Raw genomic sequence first — 13,224 nt, 5'->3', positions numbered from 1 at the left:
AATCTATATATATAAAAATGAATGTTTGTATGTTTGTCCTTTATGGAATCGTGAACTATTGGACCGATCATGATGAAAATTTGTACGTATATGTATTTTTCCACGGAGAAGGTTTATAAGCTATGCCCATCCCTTTCCCGATTCAGGATTCCGCCCCACTGGTTACAGAAATACCCATAAGAAATGCATTGCAGCAAACATATGTTAACGTCTTTTCAAATTTTTAATCAGCTGTTCTTTGTAAACATATATTACACTTATAGTTTTAAAGCATAGAGTAAGCTTAAGAGAAACGACAAATTTTGTTTAAACTGTTTTTGCAATCACTGTTAAACATAGACTTTACTATCCAGATAATACAATTCAAATTTGACGTAAAAATTCACCTTTAACTGCAATATTTATTTAATATAAACCATGCTCATGCTTGATCAGAAGAGTAATGCAGATATCATAATTACTATCTTACGTTGGCTACAAATATAAAGAATGTTATAAAATCAACCTTAGTTGTTTTTTTTTGACAGAAGTATGGTTCTCAAAACTCCGTGTGTACATATTCTCTCGATCGAGACAACAAAGCAAGCTCAAATCGTGGCATCGGAGATATAACTAATTTAATCTAAAATTTATTATAGTAAAAAAAAAATTTACTAAGTAATATAAGGACTTCGGTTCTTAAGATTTGCGTGCGAAGCCGTGGGTAACAGCTAGATAGAGGCAGGAATATGGTACATACCTTCATAATACGCCCAAGAGGCTCACGATGGAACGACTATCAATTATCTCAGCAATGTTTAGAATGTGATAGAAAAAGAATAAGTGAATATAGTGTACTGTTTTCAACGGGAAATTGCGTGCGAAGCCGCGGGCAACTTTTGCAAAAAATTATTGAAATGCGCAGCAAAGCGCGCCGGGCCCGCTAGTTAGTTCATAATTTACATTATGTCTCAATATACAATATCTTTATTTTAGAATGTATGTATTTGGTATTTGTAATTTCATTGTCGAATAGTTACCCGAATTCCGTCGTGAATTAATAAAATTGAAAATAAAAAAAATGTCTCTTGTTAGATTTTTAATCTATATTTGGTAAAAGATCCATCGGAATGTTACAGCTTGTTTCAGAGTTCATTCATAACTATGAATTACATATAAAACTAAACCATTTTTGTCAACTCATTTTGTTTGCTGAGCTCAGGAATGTATTTTACAGGAACAACATATTTTACGTATTACATACATGATTAGTATTTTTGGAAGTCCGATTGCTCAATCGAATGAAAAGCGCACAACTGATAAGTATCAACTATGCAATTAAGATCGTGTTTTTTTTTTTTTTTTAATTTGGGACGTCGTAACCAAACAAAATATATAGTCCGGTACAATAAGGATGCAACCTCGGAATGAAAGATAATAAGCTAAAAATTTGCATACGTCTTTAATTTAATGGTATAAAACTTACCTCAAAAGTCTCATATAATCACGTGTACGCGACTTCAGATATTTAAGGTCAAAGGTCATGAAAATCATTTTTTTGCAAATATCTCGTTTCTCTTACGCTAAATGACTTTAAAGGTCGTTAGAGAAATTGTAGAACGGAAAATTCTCTTCAACTTTTGTCTGAACTAATTTTATGTACGTTCAACCCTTTTTGAGATATAGCGCAAAGAGTAAGGGGGCCGCTTACCTGTATATACGATAACGCGAGGTCAGCCAGTAGAATACAATAAACAAATGATTTATATTGTTAATTATTTACTTACTATTAATATTATTACTTAATACTATTATTTATTTGTTATTATTATTATCATTATTATTAAATTATTATTATTATTATTTATTATTTAATATAACCATATTTATAGATATTAATATAAATTATATATTCTCTAAATAATACTTATTTTTATTTTTACCAAATATACAATATTAAAAAGAAATACTTTTCGTCCATATTACTATATTACTATAAATATTATATCTCGAAATACAAATCTCTTGTACGATGTTTGCTGTTTCTGCGAAGCTGTAGCAGATGCTCCATTGTTATATATGACTGGTTTTTTGTGTGACTTTCTACACACCGTAACGAATGAGTTTGGAATTTCTATGTATAAGTACAGTAGTGGTGGTGAGATATTTTACTTTATGATAGGAATGGTAGGGTATTTCTCTGTGTTAGTATTTCTATACCGATAAAAATTTATTTTATCCGTTAGTTGAAAACGACATCTTAGCATTAACATACGTACAATTTTGAGTGTATCTTTTAATTGCAATGGCTTGATTGTTGTTTTTTCTGTAATAAATTAATATCAGAAAGTGCTTATGTGAGTGTTGTGCGTGGCTTACAAACAATAAAAACTGCAAGTATTGACAGAAATGACGGTCATATAATTTATATAAATACTTTGATTTCTGTGATGGTGCATGTTAATTGTCGAAATGTGTATATAAGTAAAAATTCAATTGCTGCATCGAAGCGACGTGCAGAAGACGATGAAACTCCAACTGCAGAAAGTCCACCTCGTAAAAAACGAGAATAGGTATTTGATTTTAAAACATCTTGCTTGTTTTGTGGTTAAGTAGCTGATGAAGTCGCAGAAAAAAAAAGAAAAGTAAACGCACCATCAGTAAAGTAAGTACTCTTGAGGCGACTTGTTAGGAAAATCAGTCAAATATCGTATACTTTTTGAACATGAATTGGTAGCTGCTGAGGCTAAATATCATGCTATTTGCTACTCTGGAAATCGGGATTTCGATGCACTTTAATTTGTGTGGGCAGAGTAATGTACAATCATGCCTCAACGCTTCATCAACTTCAGATGATTTTCAATGAAGGAAGTCAATATGCACCTGATATTCATGAATCTTTATATTCTGATACTTTAGTAAACGAGAATGATGATGATGAATCCGATATTGAACAGACAGAGGAAGAAGAAGAAGACTATGAACAAGAAGAAAATTAAAACAAAAATATTAATCAATCAATAATAAAAAAATATTTTATATTTGTAATTTTAATAAATTGATTATTGGACCATATAAATAAATATATAATTAAAATTCATTTGAAATATTTCTTTATATATTGTATGTTTGGTAAAAATAAAATAAGTATTATTTAAAGAATATATAATTTATAATTTAATATCTGTAATTATGGTATATTAAATAATAAATAATAATAATAATTTAATAATAATGATAATAATAACAATAATAATAGTATTAAGTAACAATAATAATAGTAAGTGAATATAATTAACAATATAACTCATTTATTTATTGTATTCTACTGGCTGACCTCGCATTATCGTATATACAGGTAAGCGGCCCCTTACTCTTTTGCGCTATATCTCAAAAAGGGTTGAACATACATAAAAACTAGTTCAGACAAAAAGTTGAAGAGAATTTTCCGTTCTACAATTTCTCTAACCACCTTCAAAGTCATTTAGCCTAAGGGAAACGAGATATTTGCAAAAAACTGATTTTCGTGACCTTTGACCTTAAATATCTGAAGTCGCGTACACGTGATTATATGAGACTTTTGAGGTAAGTTTTATACCATCAAAGTAAAGACGTATGTACCTTTTAGCTTATTATCTTTCATTCCGAGGTTGCATCTTTATTTTGTCTTATTTTACTGAGTTAATAGAAACTTAGTCTATTTACTTTTCAAAAACATTTTAAGATTTTCCTTCATTTTTAGTAATATGCTAAATAGGTTATGAACTATCGTTCAAAACCATTGAAATACATATATTTTGTTGAACAATATTTTTAGTTATACGTATAATTATTACTGAATAAGATGTGCGGTTAGTAAAAACGTAATTTTATTTTAATTATTTAGAATATATTTGTAATATTTTGTACGTTTGTAACTTGATAAAATATCAATCAAGTTCTGAACAATTGTTCACGCTTCTATTCGCTATGCTTGAATAGGATTACTTAAGTAGGATTACTATGTTAAAGGATTTCTCATGTTCTAAAGGATTTGAAATGAAGTGTCGCAATATTCTTTTCTCATTGTTTACAACATGCAGCGTACTTTAAAAACTTATCTTTAATAAGGGAAGCTCAAAACTGAATAAATTTGATTCAGAAACTCACTAAATGTCGTACTAAATCAATAAAACTAGGTAATCGTTACCAATCACACAAAATACAGTAAAACTATTTTATTATTTATCAAATATAGATCTTTAAGTTTATAAAACAAATGAGTCAGAATATAGTTTTGTTCACACTAAATTCAAGGTTTTTAAACTCATTTTTATGTGAGGTTGCCACAGAAAAGCATATTTTTTATTGCAAATTTAGAAGTTACTGAGGGACAAAGATTTCTAGAAGAATATTGTTTTCGGTTTTGTATTATATCTTATTTTGAGATAATTCGTAATTCTCCTAGAGCCTAAACAGCATACGATAATAGTAAGCGTCATTCATATTGTTTAAAATACCAGCAAACACCGGCTATGGCCAATTGTAATATAACGTGTATTTTCAGCAAGAAATGTTCTAACTAGATCTAAATGTGTGTATATTTCAAGTAGATCAAACCATTAGTCATTAAATATAGAAAATTAATCAGGAGTTATTACATGTAACAGATTTAAGTTCAACACGAATTAACACATTTGAAAATGGCTAATTCCTTATTAACAAGACTTATCTTTTGAAGATATGTTACGGTAAAAGAAAGATTCCCATCAATAACCTGGATTTATTTAAAACTAAACACAGTTATAAACGTTACATAAATATGTAGAAAATTCCGTACAGAGTAGCCTACCACGCAGGCGAATCAAAAGATTAGTAAAAACCACATTGCTTGTGCCAAGCTAAGGGAACGAGTTCATCTAGAATCATAAAGTAGGTTAATGGAATAAAACACAAAAAATAATATTTGACGCCAGGATTGCGATGTGGTTCGGACAGTGGACACGGGGCGCGCTGCACGTGCTGATTGGCTGGGGCTACTAAATATTCATAAAAGTGCATTGGGAAATATTGATCAGTAGGCCTGGAGGCAGACGGAATATCTGTCACGGCGAGGGAATAGGATAATTTTCTACCAGACATCAATCTAGAGCATTAATTTATTACATACAAATCACAATTTTTATCTTTATTACCAAGATACGTTTTGGTTAGATTGCTTAAACATTCGTGTTCATGTCGAAATCGTATGTCAAAACATTGTAGTAAACATAATTATTTGATTTGGTTATATTATCTACATAACGCCTTTTATCTTATCGCAGCGAGTGAATCTGGTAATTACTTGGAAGCTTATTGGAAACATGATTCATTTATGTCTCAAACTGTTGAATTATTAACCAAACCCCTTAATTAACCAAAATTATGTTCAAATGAACAGGGAAGTTTTTTTATCACTCAAAAATCAAAGACACTGGATATTTAGGTACACACTTTAAGGAAGATATGAAATACATTGGTATAATGCTGAGACTACTGTGATTTTCTCCATTCTTCTGGGCAAAACCGAAACAACAATTTACCTTCCTTTTACTTTCTCGGCTCTTACTCTCTGATCCACGTTTAAAACAACCAATCAAGAAATTTCTACTATTCTTTATCAAACGCATAGGTCTGTACGTGGATGGGTTATCTTACCGTTACCAACGTGAATGACATATTACGTACCTTCCCCAAACAATGGCTGTACATGTTAGGATGCAGCTACAGGTAAGCATAGTCTGTCGCTTCTTGTGTTTTTTGGTAGCAGGAGTGAGGAGGACTTCCGTTTTGAAAAACTTACTTTGAATATGTCGTTCACTTCATGATGACTGAGTAGAACTCCCTTTATGAAAATGTCATGTCGGCTCTCTCGTCAATAGTTAAATATTGCCCACCAAATTATTGGCAGGATGGAGAGTAATCCACTAGCTTTCGTAATTGATATATATATATATATATATATATATTTGGGTGAAATGTACGTTTACAGGATGAACTAGTCGAAAATTCTATTCATAAGAGAGGTATTCTTGTACGGGCTAGCCGACCGAGCACAAAGTAAGCTCAAGACGACTCAATAATGCAGCCCTAAGAACCATGCGAGAGATGATTGGTTTGTGCTTAATTGTTTGCTCTTAATTCCTTCTAGTTATTAATTACTTAATCCAGATGATAGCACTCTTAAAGTTCCAGCTTAGTCTCAAACCTCATGTCACGTCTTGGGGTTCATGAGCTTTTTCCTCCAGTCAAAAATTAATTCCTTGCCAGAGATAAAGGCATCTCATCCAGTGACCGAATCTGTAACAATAATATTAAATGATTTATTGCGTTAACAATTTTTAACATAGTATATAAACTCTTTCCCAAATAATGTCGTCTTCAGGTGAGTTTTAGATGCCTTAAGCACTGGATCACTTTTAATAGAATTTGGAAACTTCTTTGAAAAATTGAACTATTGTCTGTGTTTAGCCAACGTTTGTGTGCGTTCATGAGCTTTTTCCTCCAGTCAAAAATTAATTCCTTGCCAGAGATAAAGGCATCTCATCTGGACCGAATCTGTAACAATAATATTAAATGATTTATTGCGTTAACAATTTTTAACATAGTTATATAAACTCTTTCCCAAATAATGTCGTCTTCAGGTGAGTTTTAGATGCCTTAAGCACTGGATCACTTTTAATAGAATATGGAAACTTCTTTGAAAAATTGAACTATTGTCTGTGTAAGCCAACGTTTGTATGGCTACCGTACTGTGGGCACCAGTTTTTGAAGTTCTCTCCCTGCACCTAGTAGCATAATTGCTTATTACTAACCTATATGATATTGCATTCCGACTTGAAAAAGAGACGTGTCTCTAAAATATAGAGGCAGTGTACAAAATTTAAAAAATGTAATGCTGGCCTCTACGGTTCTTTCCCTGCTGTAGTTTTGTAAGTATTTGAACTGCTTTTTTGAAGAATCTCTATTTCATTACGGGTGCTTTATTTGTAAAATAGCTGCGAATGGGAGCTGCAGCAATGTAGTAATATTAAAATATCGTAGGTAAAAAGCAAATACATTGTAGATAAAGGTCATTCATGTAAATAAAAGACGTTTGACTTTCAGAATTATGGTATGGCACATGTTAACAGACCAGTTTCAGATGATTTTGGTGTTTTCCATAGAAGTTAGAAAATGTGGACAAACGAACGGAACTAGACTATCGGATTGCACTGTACCTGTGGTTGTTGTTGGCGGTGAACAAACGCCGAGGAGACACGCGCCAGTCCTGTGTTTGCGTTATGTTGACGCGGTATTATCACTTTGAAGCTACCCGGTGAAGCTTGCATGATGTAGTCCGGTGGTAGCCCAGTTATAGCTGCAGCTGTAGCTGTATCCACACTGGCTAATACATCTGTACAAGCACATCATTTGTCCGTGTATTTACACTTCAACAAACAGCGGCCTTCCCTTTGAACAGGCTTTTCTGAAAACTATCAATGTCCGCCACTGTAAGTTCTGTGTAAATATTTAAATGTTTTGTTTTTTTGACTCATATACATTGATATGAGTCCTGTGTGAATCTAAACAAGCATAGATTTAGCCTATGATTAATAATATAATGTAGTACTCAATTGAGTACCGGTTGTAGTAAACGATCTTGAGTTTACAGAGCTACTCGTTTTTACAACCTCATTTTGATAGTGCAAAAAATTGCTATAATTATTACATATCGTATATAAATAAAAAGGCTTTTAAACTTCTCCTTTATAATCTTAAACGTTGTCAGTGCAAAATATTGCTATAATTTTTACATATATGAATAAAAATGTTTTTGAACTTCTCTTTTATAATCTTAAACGTTGTCACCACTGATAAAATATTGACATTATCATGCTGTTATTAATACTCCATTCGCACAGTATTTCAGTAGCTAATATACTAGCTCAGTCGAATTGTTTTATAAGTAAATGAAGAACAAAATCGACACGTGAAAACTTCAATAGTGACCTTTATCTTGAACATTTAAAATTCTTTGGTACTTTTCTCATTTCTAAACTTAAATTGAGTTTCAGTATAAACTACTATATTTAATATTTTGTTTTTAAATGTATTGAAATACTTTATCTGGAGTAATTAACAGAACTTTTGTTTTTATTTCTTCCTAAAGCTATTTCACCAGTAGAGCTTTATCAGAGTTGGTGATATTCCACTTTCTAGGAACACTTTGTTAGCTTGACACATAGAAATTCAAAACCAAATTAAGTAGATCTTAAAGTAATCATAATTTTTTCACATCATAATTTTTGGTCAAAATCTTCAAATTTTTGACGTAACTTTAGGAATATGAGTGATTCATTGCTCTCCCTCAGTTTTGTATATAATTACAATAAATTTGGTTATGCAAAATTTTACAAAGATTGTTTCACTTTATTTTGATAGCTTAAGCCATCCGAAATAGAAACTAAAATGAAGTTTAGATTTGGTAGCCAGCTAATGAGCAAAAAGTAAATGTTGAATTATGCAGTAGTTCCGGAATTAATTTGACTGAAAAACTATTATTCAGTGTTATGAATCAGACAATATGCTAAATATTCTTCTTTGTTTGTATGCTAATCCTAAAATGTATTGAATAGTCAACACAATATTTGAGTAGTTTGTACACTAAAATTGCTGTAATACATTTTTACTTATTATGTTTTTTAAAATACAGTTTTTGCATTATTGCTGGTACTTTTCTTGGAATTTCTTGGAAGCAAGATGCACAAGATACATATACGGTAGGTTTTGCAAGCTTGTAATTCAACTGCAGAAATCAAATTTCTTCAGTGATTCTTTGTAGCTATAGATGATTTGAAATGTTCTTTAAGGCTAGTAATATAATTTGGGGATGCCATTTCAAAATTTAGTTAAATGAAGAAAACTGTCTGATAAACTATGAATAACTGTCTTCAAGACTTTTTTTGGTTTTCAATACACCTTTATTAAGAAATACACTCAGATCTAGAAAATCACTATTACGTAAAATAATCTCCAAAGATATTTTAAACAGCAATGTGTGCTTATTGATTCCAAAACTTCTCTATTTTTCATAAATATCATGGAGATTTCTTCAAAAAACCAGTTAATAAAGGTGCTTTAAAGGATTTTTAAAGTTTGGCCACGACATAAAAATATCGTAAGAATGATTATTATAATTTAATTTACTAGAATTTGTTGTAAGTGATACCGGTTGTCAGCAATGTTGAAATATATTTATCCCTAATTTGCATATAATAGTAATACAGCTAATTATTGGGGCGAAATCACTTTTTCACATTGAAGAGGATGGTAATCAGAGGGAAGCAAATCTAAAGAGGAAGGAAAATTTGATCAGAGTTGAAACAGGTTACTGCCAACTTTTTGGTTAAAAAAAAATTAAGGATGTATGTTTTTGTGATGGAAATGCTTTTTTCAGACGGGTCATTGACATTTTCACAAATATTCTTTTAACTAGTTTAATAACGATGCATAGTATAAAACTGTAGTGATTTTTTTGTCTGTTCCAATAGTCTAAGATAATTGTTTCGTTTTTGTATGTACTCGTACTCCACAAGCCATCGCATGGACTATTTTGTGTTTTATATGAGGTATTGAATGTCATTTAGGTCCAATTGGAATAGCTGCAAATCATCCTTAGAGTGAATTACATTAAATGAATTTTTGAACAATTCTGTTTTGTTACGTTTCTTCACCTGCATGATTCGATTGAGTGGTAGACCCACACTAATAATCCAGTATAGCACAAAACTTGCAATGAAGTTCTCTAAGTAAAATCCAATATCTGCATACCTAACACAAGTATCCGGTACAATAGTTAGATATTATGCTTTCATTCCATGGAGGAACAAAACCGATTTACCTAAGAAATTACATGAAAGCAGTATTGGTGCCATACTTTGGCCGCGATCCAGCCAGACATATTCTGGCTGCGACAGCGCGCCTGCAATATTTGCGCTGTAATAGCTGTACATGTGTGTTTATGCGCAGTCTATGTAAGTGTTGCAGGAGTTTCATCGTTGTCATTCTGTTTTCTCGTGATACAGTATTCTGGATTAGCGACATAAAACGAGAATGACAACATGTCTTCTTTATTTAGCTCTATATTTAGAGATAAGAACTTATAAAATTGAAGTGTGTCAAGAAATAATCATTAAACACCCTATCTTTCCACAAATGTTTATATCGTTATATCGTATTATTAAAAAAAGTACCATTTTCGTAGAGAGTTCATTTTGTATTATTAGTATTTTTGAAGTTAATTACGATTTGAATTAATTGATACCAACAAACAAAAAATAATGAAATAGAATACTCTTGGAGCAGCAATTGGAACAAAATTTAAAACAGTAGTAAATGTTGTTAAACAATACTTTGTCAATAACGCAGTGTAGCGGGTACAAAGGTTATAGTACGATAACAGATTAAGCAACGTTGAACGTGGCTGCTGCTTGGATGAATGACAGCTGAGCGTCTTTGCAAGCAGCCCGCCTGTCCAGCTGTAGGTGGTTCGGAAGTCACCTTTTAAACCGGTTGCCCCCAGGTGTGTTAGAGAGGGCTTCTCAACCCTAACTTTACCTGGTAAAAATTAAAAATTTTTTATGTACTTTTTTACGCATATAGTTTATTTTTTGTCAAAAATTATGGTTGCCTGTAAAGTCGGTTTTACGGGCGAAGATTTTACGTGACAACGTCTTTTTCTCGGTAGAATATTTATTGATATGAATATTATTAAATTGCACAATAGGAACAAGGAATTGAATGAAAATAAGAATTGCACAAATTTTAACCATAGAAATATATTTTGTTTACTAAAAACATTGTACATAATTTGAAATTAATTAAAATTTGTTATTGTAAATGGTAAAGTTGATTAAAACATTTCCTAAAATTGGAATTTGAAATTCTTGCTAAACACAGTTAAATTCTAACTCCGCGCGTGGTGATTGGTCGGTTTAGTTCGTTTGTTTGGTCGCACTGTTATGACAGGTTAGAGGTTATAATTTGTTATTTTAAATGTTTGACTAGCAATACGCGCTGTTTCTTCTCAATCGACTGAATTACGATTGATTGCAGAGTGATTTAAACTAATAATTTACTTAACACTATCAACATTTGTCAATAGTATACATAACCTATAAACTCAGTTTCTCAACTTTTGTGTCAATCTAACAATTAATCAATCAATCATAGTTTACGATAATGAAATATCAGTGAACAATTATTTACCTTTATTGTTGTAGTTGTTGTAAATGACGAATCTAAGCACTCCACATTTTCACGAATAAACATAGTTATCTGCTTTATCCCGTGCGGCGGACCCACAGTTATCTGCTTTATCCCGTGCGGGATCTCGTGCGGCGGACCCACTGGACGGGCATCGTAACGTTACCGGGCGTTACACTTTTTCATGAGAGACTCCGAGCCGCAACCTAATTTAAGGACGTTGTCACGTCAAAAATAAGCAATTTGAAAAAGTATATTGTTTTGGTATTTTTTTACTACTAGTTAAAAATTAATTACACGAATTTAAGTGAAATAATATAACTGTATAAAAATACGAGAACACTTCAATCTCCACGTGGTCTCAACTATGTGTAACCCTACACCTCACCCTTTCCGTTACTATCATTACAGAAAAAATTACTGTGATATCTAAAAGTAGGGAGAAAATTACTTGTTATTAAATAGAATATAGGCGAAGTTACATTGTCGCTTCCAACAGATAGCTAGATTAGAGTTGTAACAGTGATTCACCGTAATGTACATTTATCAGTAGCTTATTTTACTCTATTTTCTTTTCCTAACTGCATGATCGAACCGCTGTATAGGGTAGTCAATTTTGTTTTTCTTTTCACTTATATTGCCAGTTAAATTGGAAAAGGTGTGTTGTACTGTTATGAATAAAAATGCATTGAATCACATATCTATTAGATTTATGTTTGCTTTATTTGATTTTGATATATTTCTTGGTTAAATATCACAGTTATTGCTGCCCAAGGATAAAACATGTAGGTTTTCACTCCATTTTTTGCAATTGACACTGGTTTTCTCAAAAACTACTTCACTTACAGTTCTGGAACCTATTTTATTAAATTTTTCATGTCAAAATCCATAAGAAACGATTGAAGTTTCCTCTTAGTCTATCTTAAAATAATTTCAGAAAGACCTTGATTTACATGGTAAGCTGTAATCAGAACGAAGTCTTTCGCTAACCGTAACTCGCTAACGACCCCGTTATTGATTTCCTGACCCATGTTATTATACACTTTTTTATTAGTTTTACATGTTTATATAAAAATGAGCTCCCGCAGTTTCTGCATGTATTATTGAATCACTCTGTATATATTCTTTTATATATAGTATATATTCTTAATCAGAGTTAATCAAGAAATGTTTTCTGTGTGTCCGATCACAGAATTAATAATATGTAAAATATATATACTTACTGCAAATATGACCACTCATATATACTTACTGCGCAGTTTTTGTTTACACTTGAATCTTATTTCTCGGGTGCTTAGGATATAAGTAAAGGATTGTAACAGACATCCACCTTAAAACAATAAGTAAAATGGTGACCTGAGTCGCAGATGGTTCAGGGATTTTGTCTGACTCCTTGTGGACCTTTCCAGTTCCCCCAAAGGGATTATCCGGTCAATAATTGGTGCAGATGAGTGCGTTACTATCACCAGTAAGCACGTGTGATACTTTGGTATTTCTTTCTATTGTGGTTTAAAAATTAAAAAAGAGGTTCCAGAATTAATTGTCACCTGTATTAAAATTCCTTAAAAAAACTATCATTCATATATTAAAAAATTTAAAACATTTGAGATAGCTGTAAATTGATCATATACACAGAATAAATACACTATTACTAATGATTTACTTCTTTCTAGTGTGGTCTAAGTAAACTATTCTCAGCCTTGGCTTCTTTAAGGAAGTTCTCAAATCTAACTAAACACTAAATTCTAATATTTTCACACACACACACACACACACACACACACACACACACACACACACACACACACACACACACACACACACACACACACACACACACACACACACACACACACACACACACACACACACACACACACACACACACACACACACACACACGCACACACACGCACACACACGCACACACACACACACACACACACACACGCGCGGGCGCGCGCACACACACACACACAC

The sequence above is a fragment of the Homalodisca vitripennis genome, chromosome 5 (assembly GCF_021130785.1).
Source record: "Homalodisca vitripennis isolate AUS2020 chromosome 5, UT_GWSS_2.1, whole genome shotgun sequence".
Lineage (NCBI taxonomy): Eukaryota > Metazoa > Arthropoda > Insecta > Hemiptera > Cicadellidae > Homalodisca > Homalodisca vitripennis.
The sequence above is the reverse complement of the archived record's forward strand: the minus strand, read 5'-3'. Positions refer to the sequence as shown.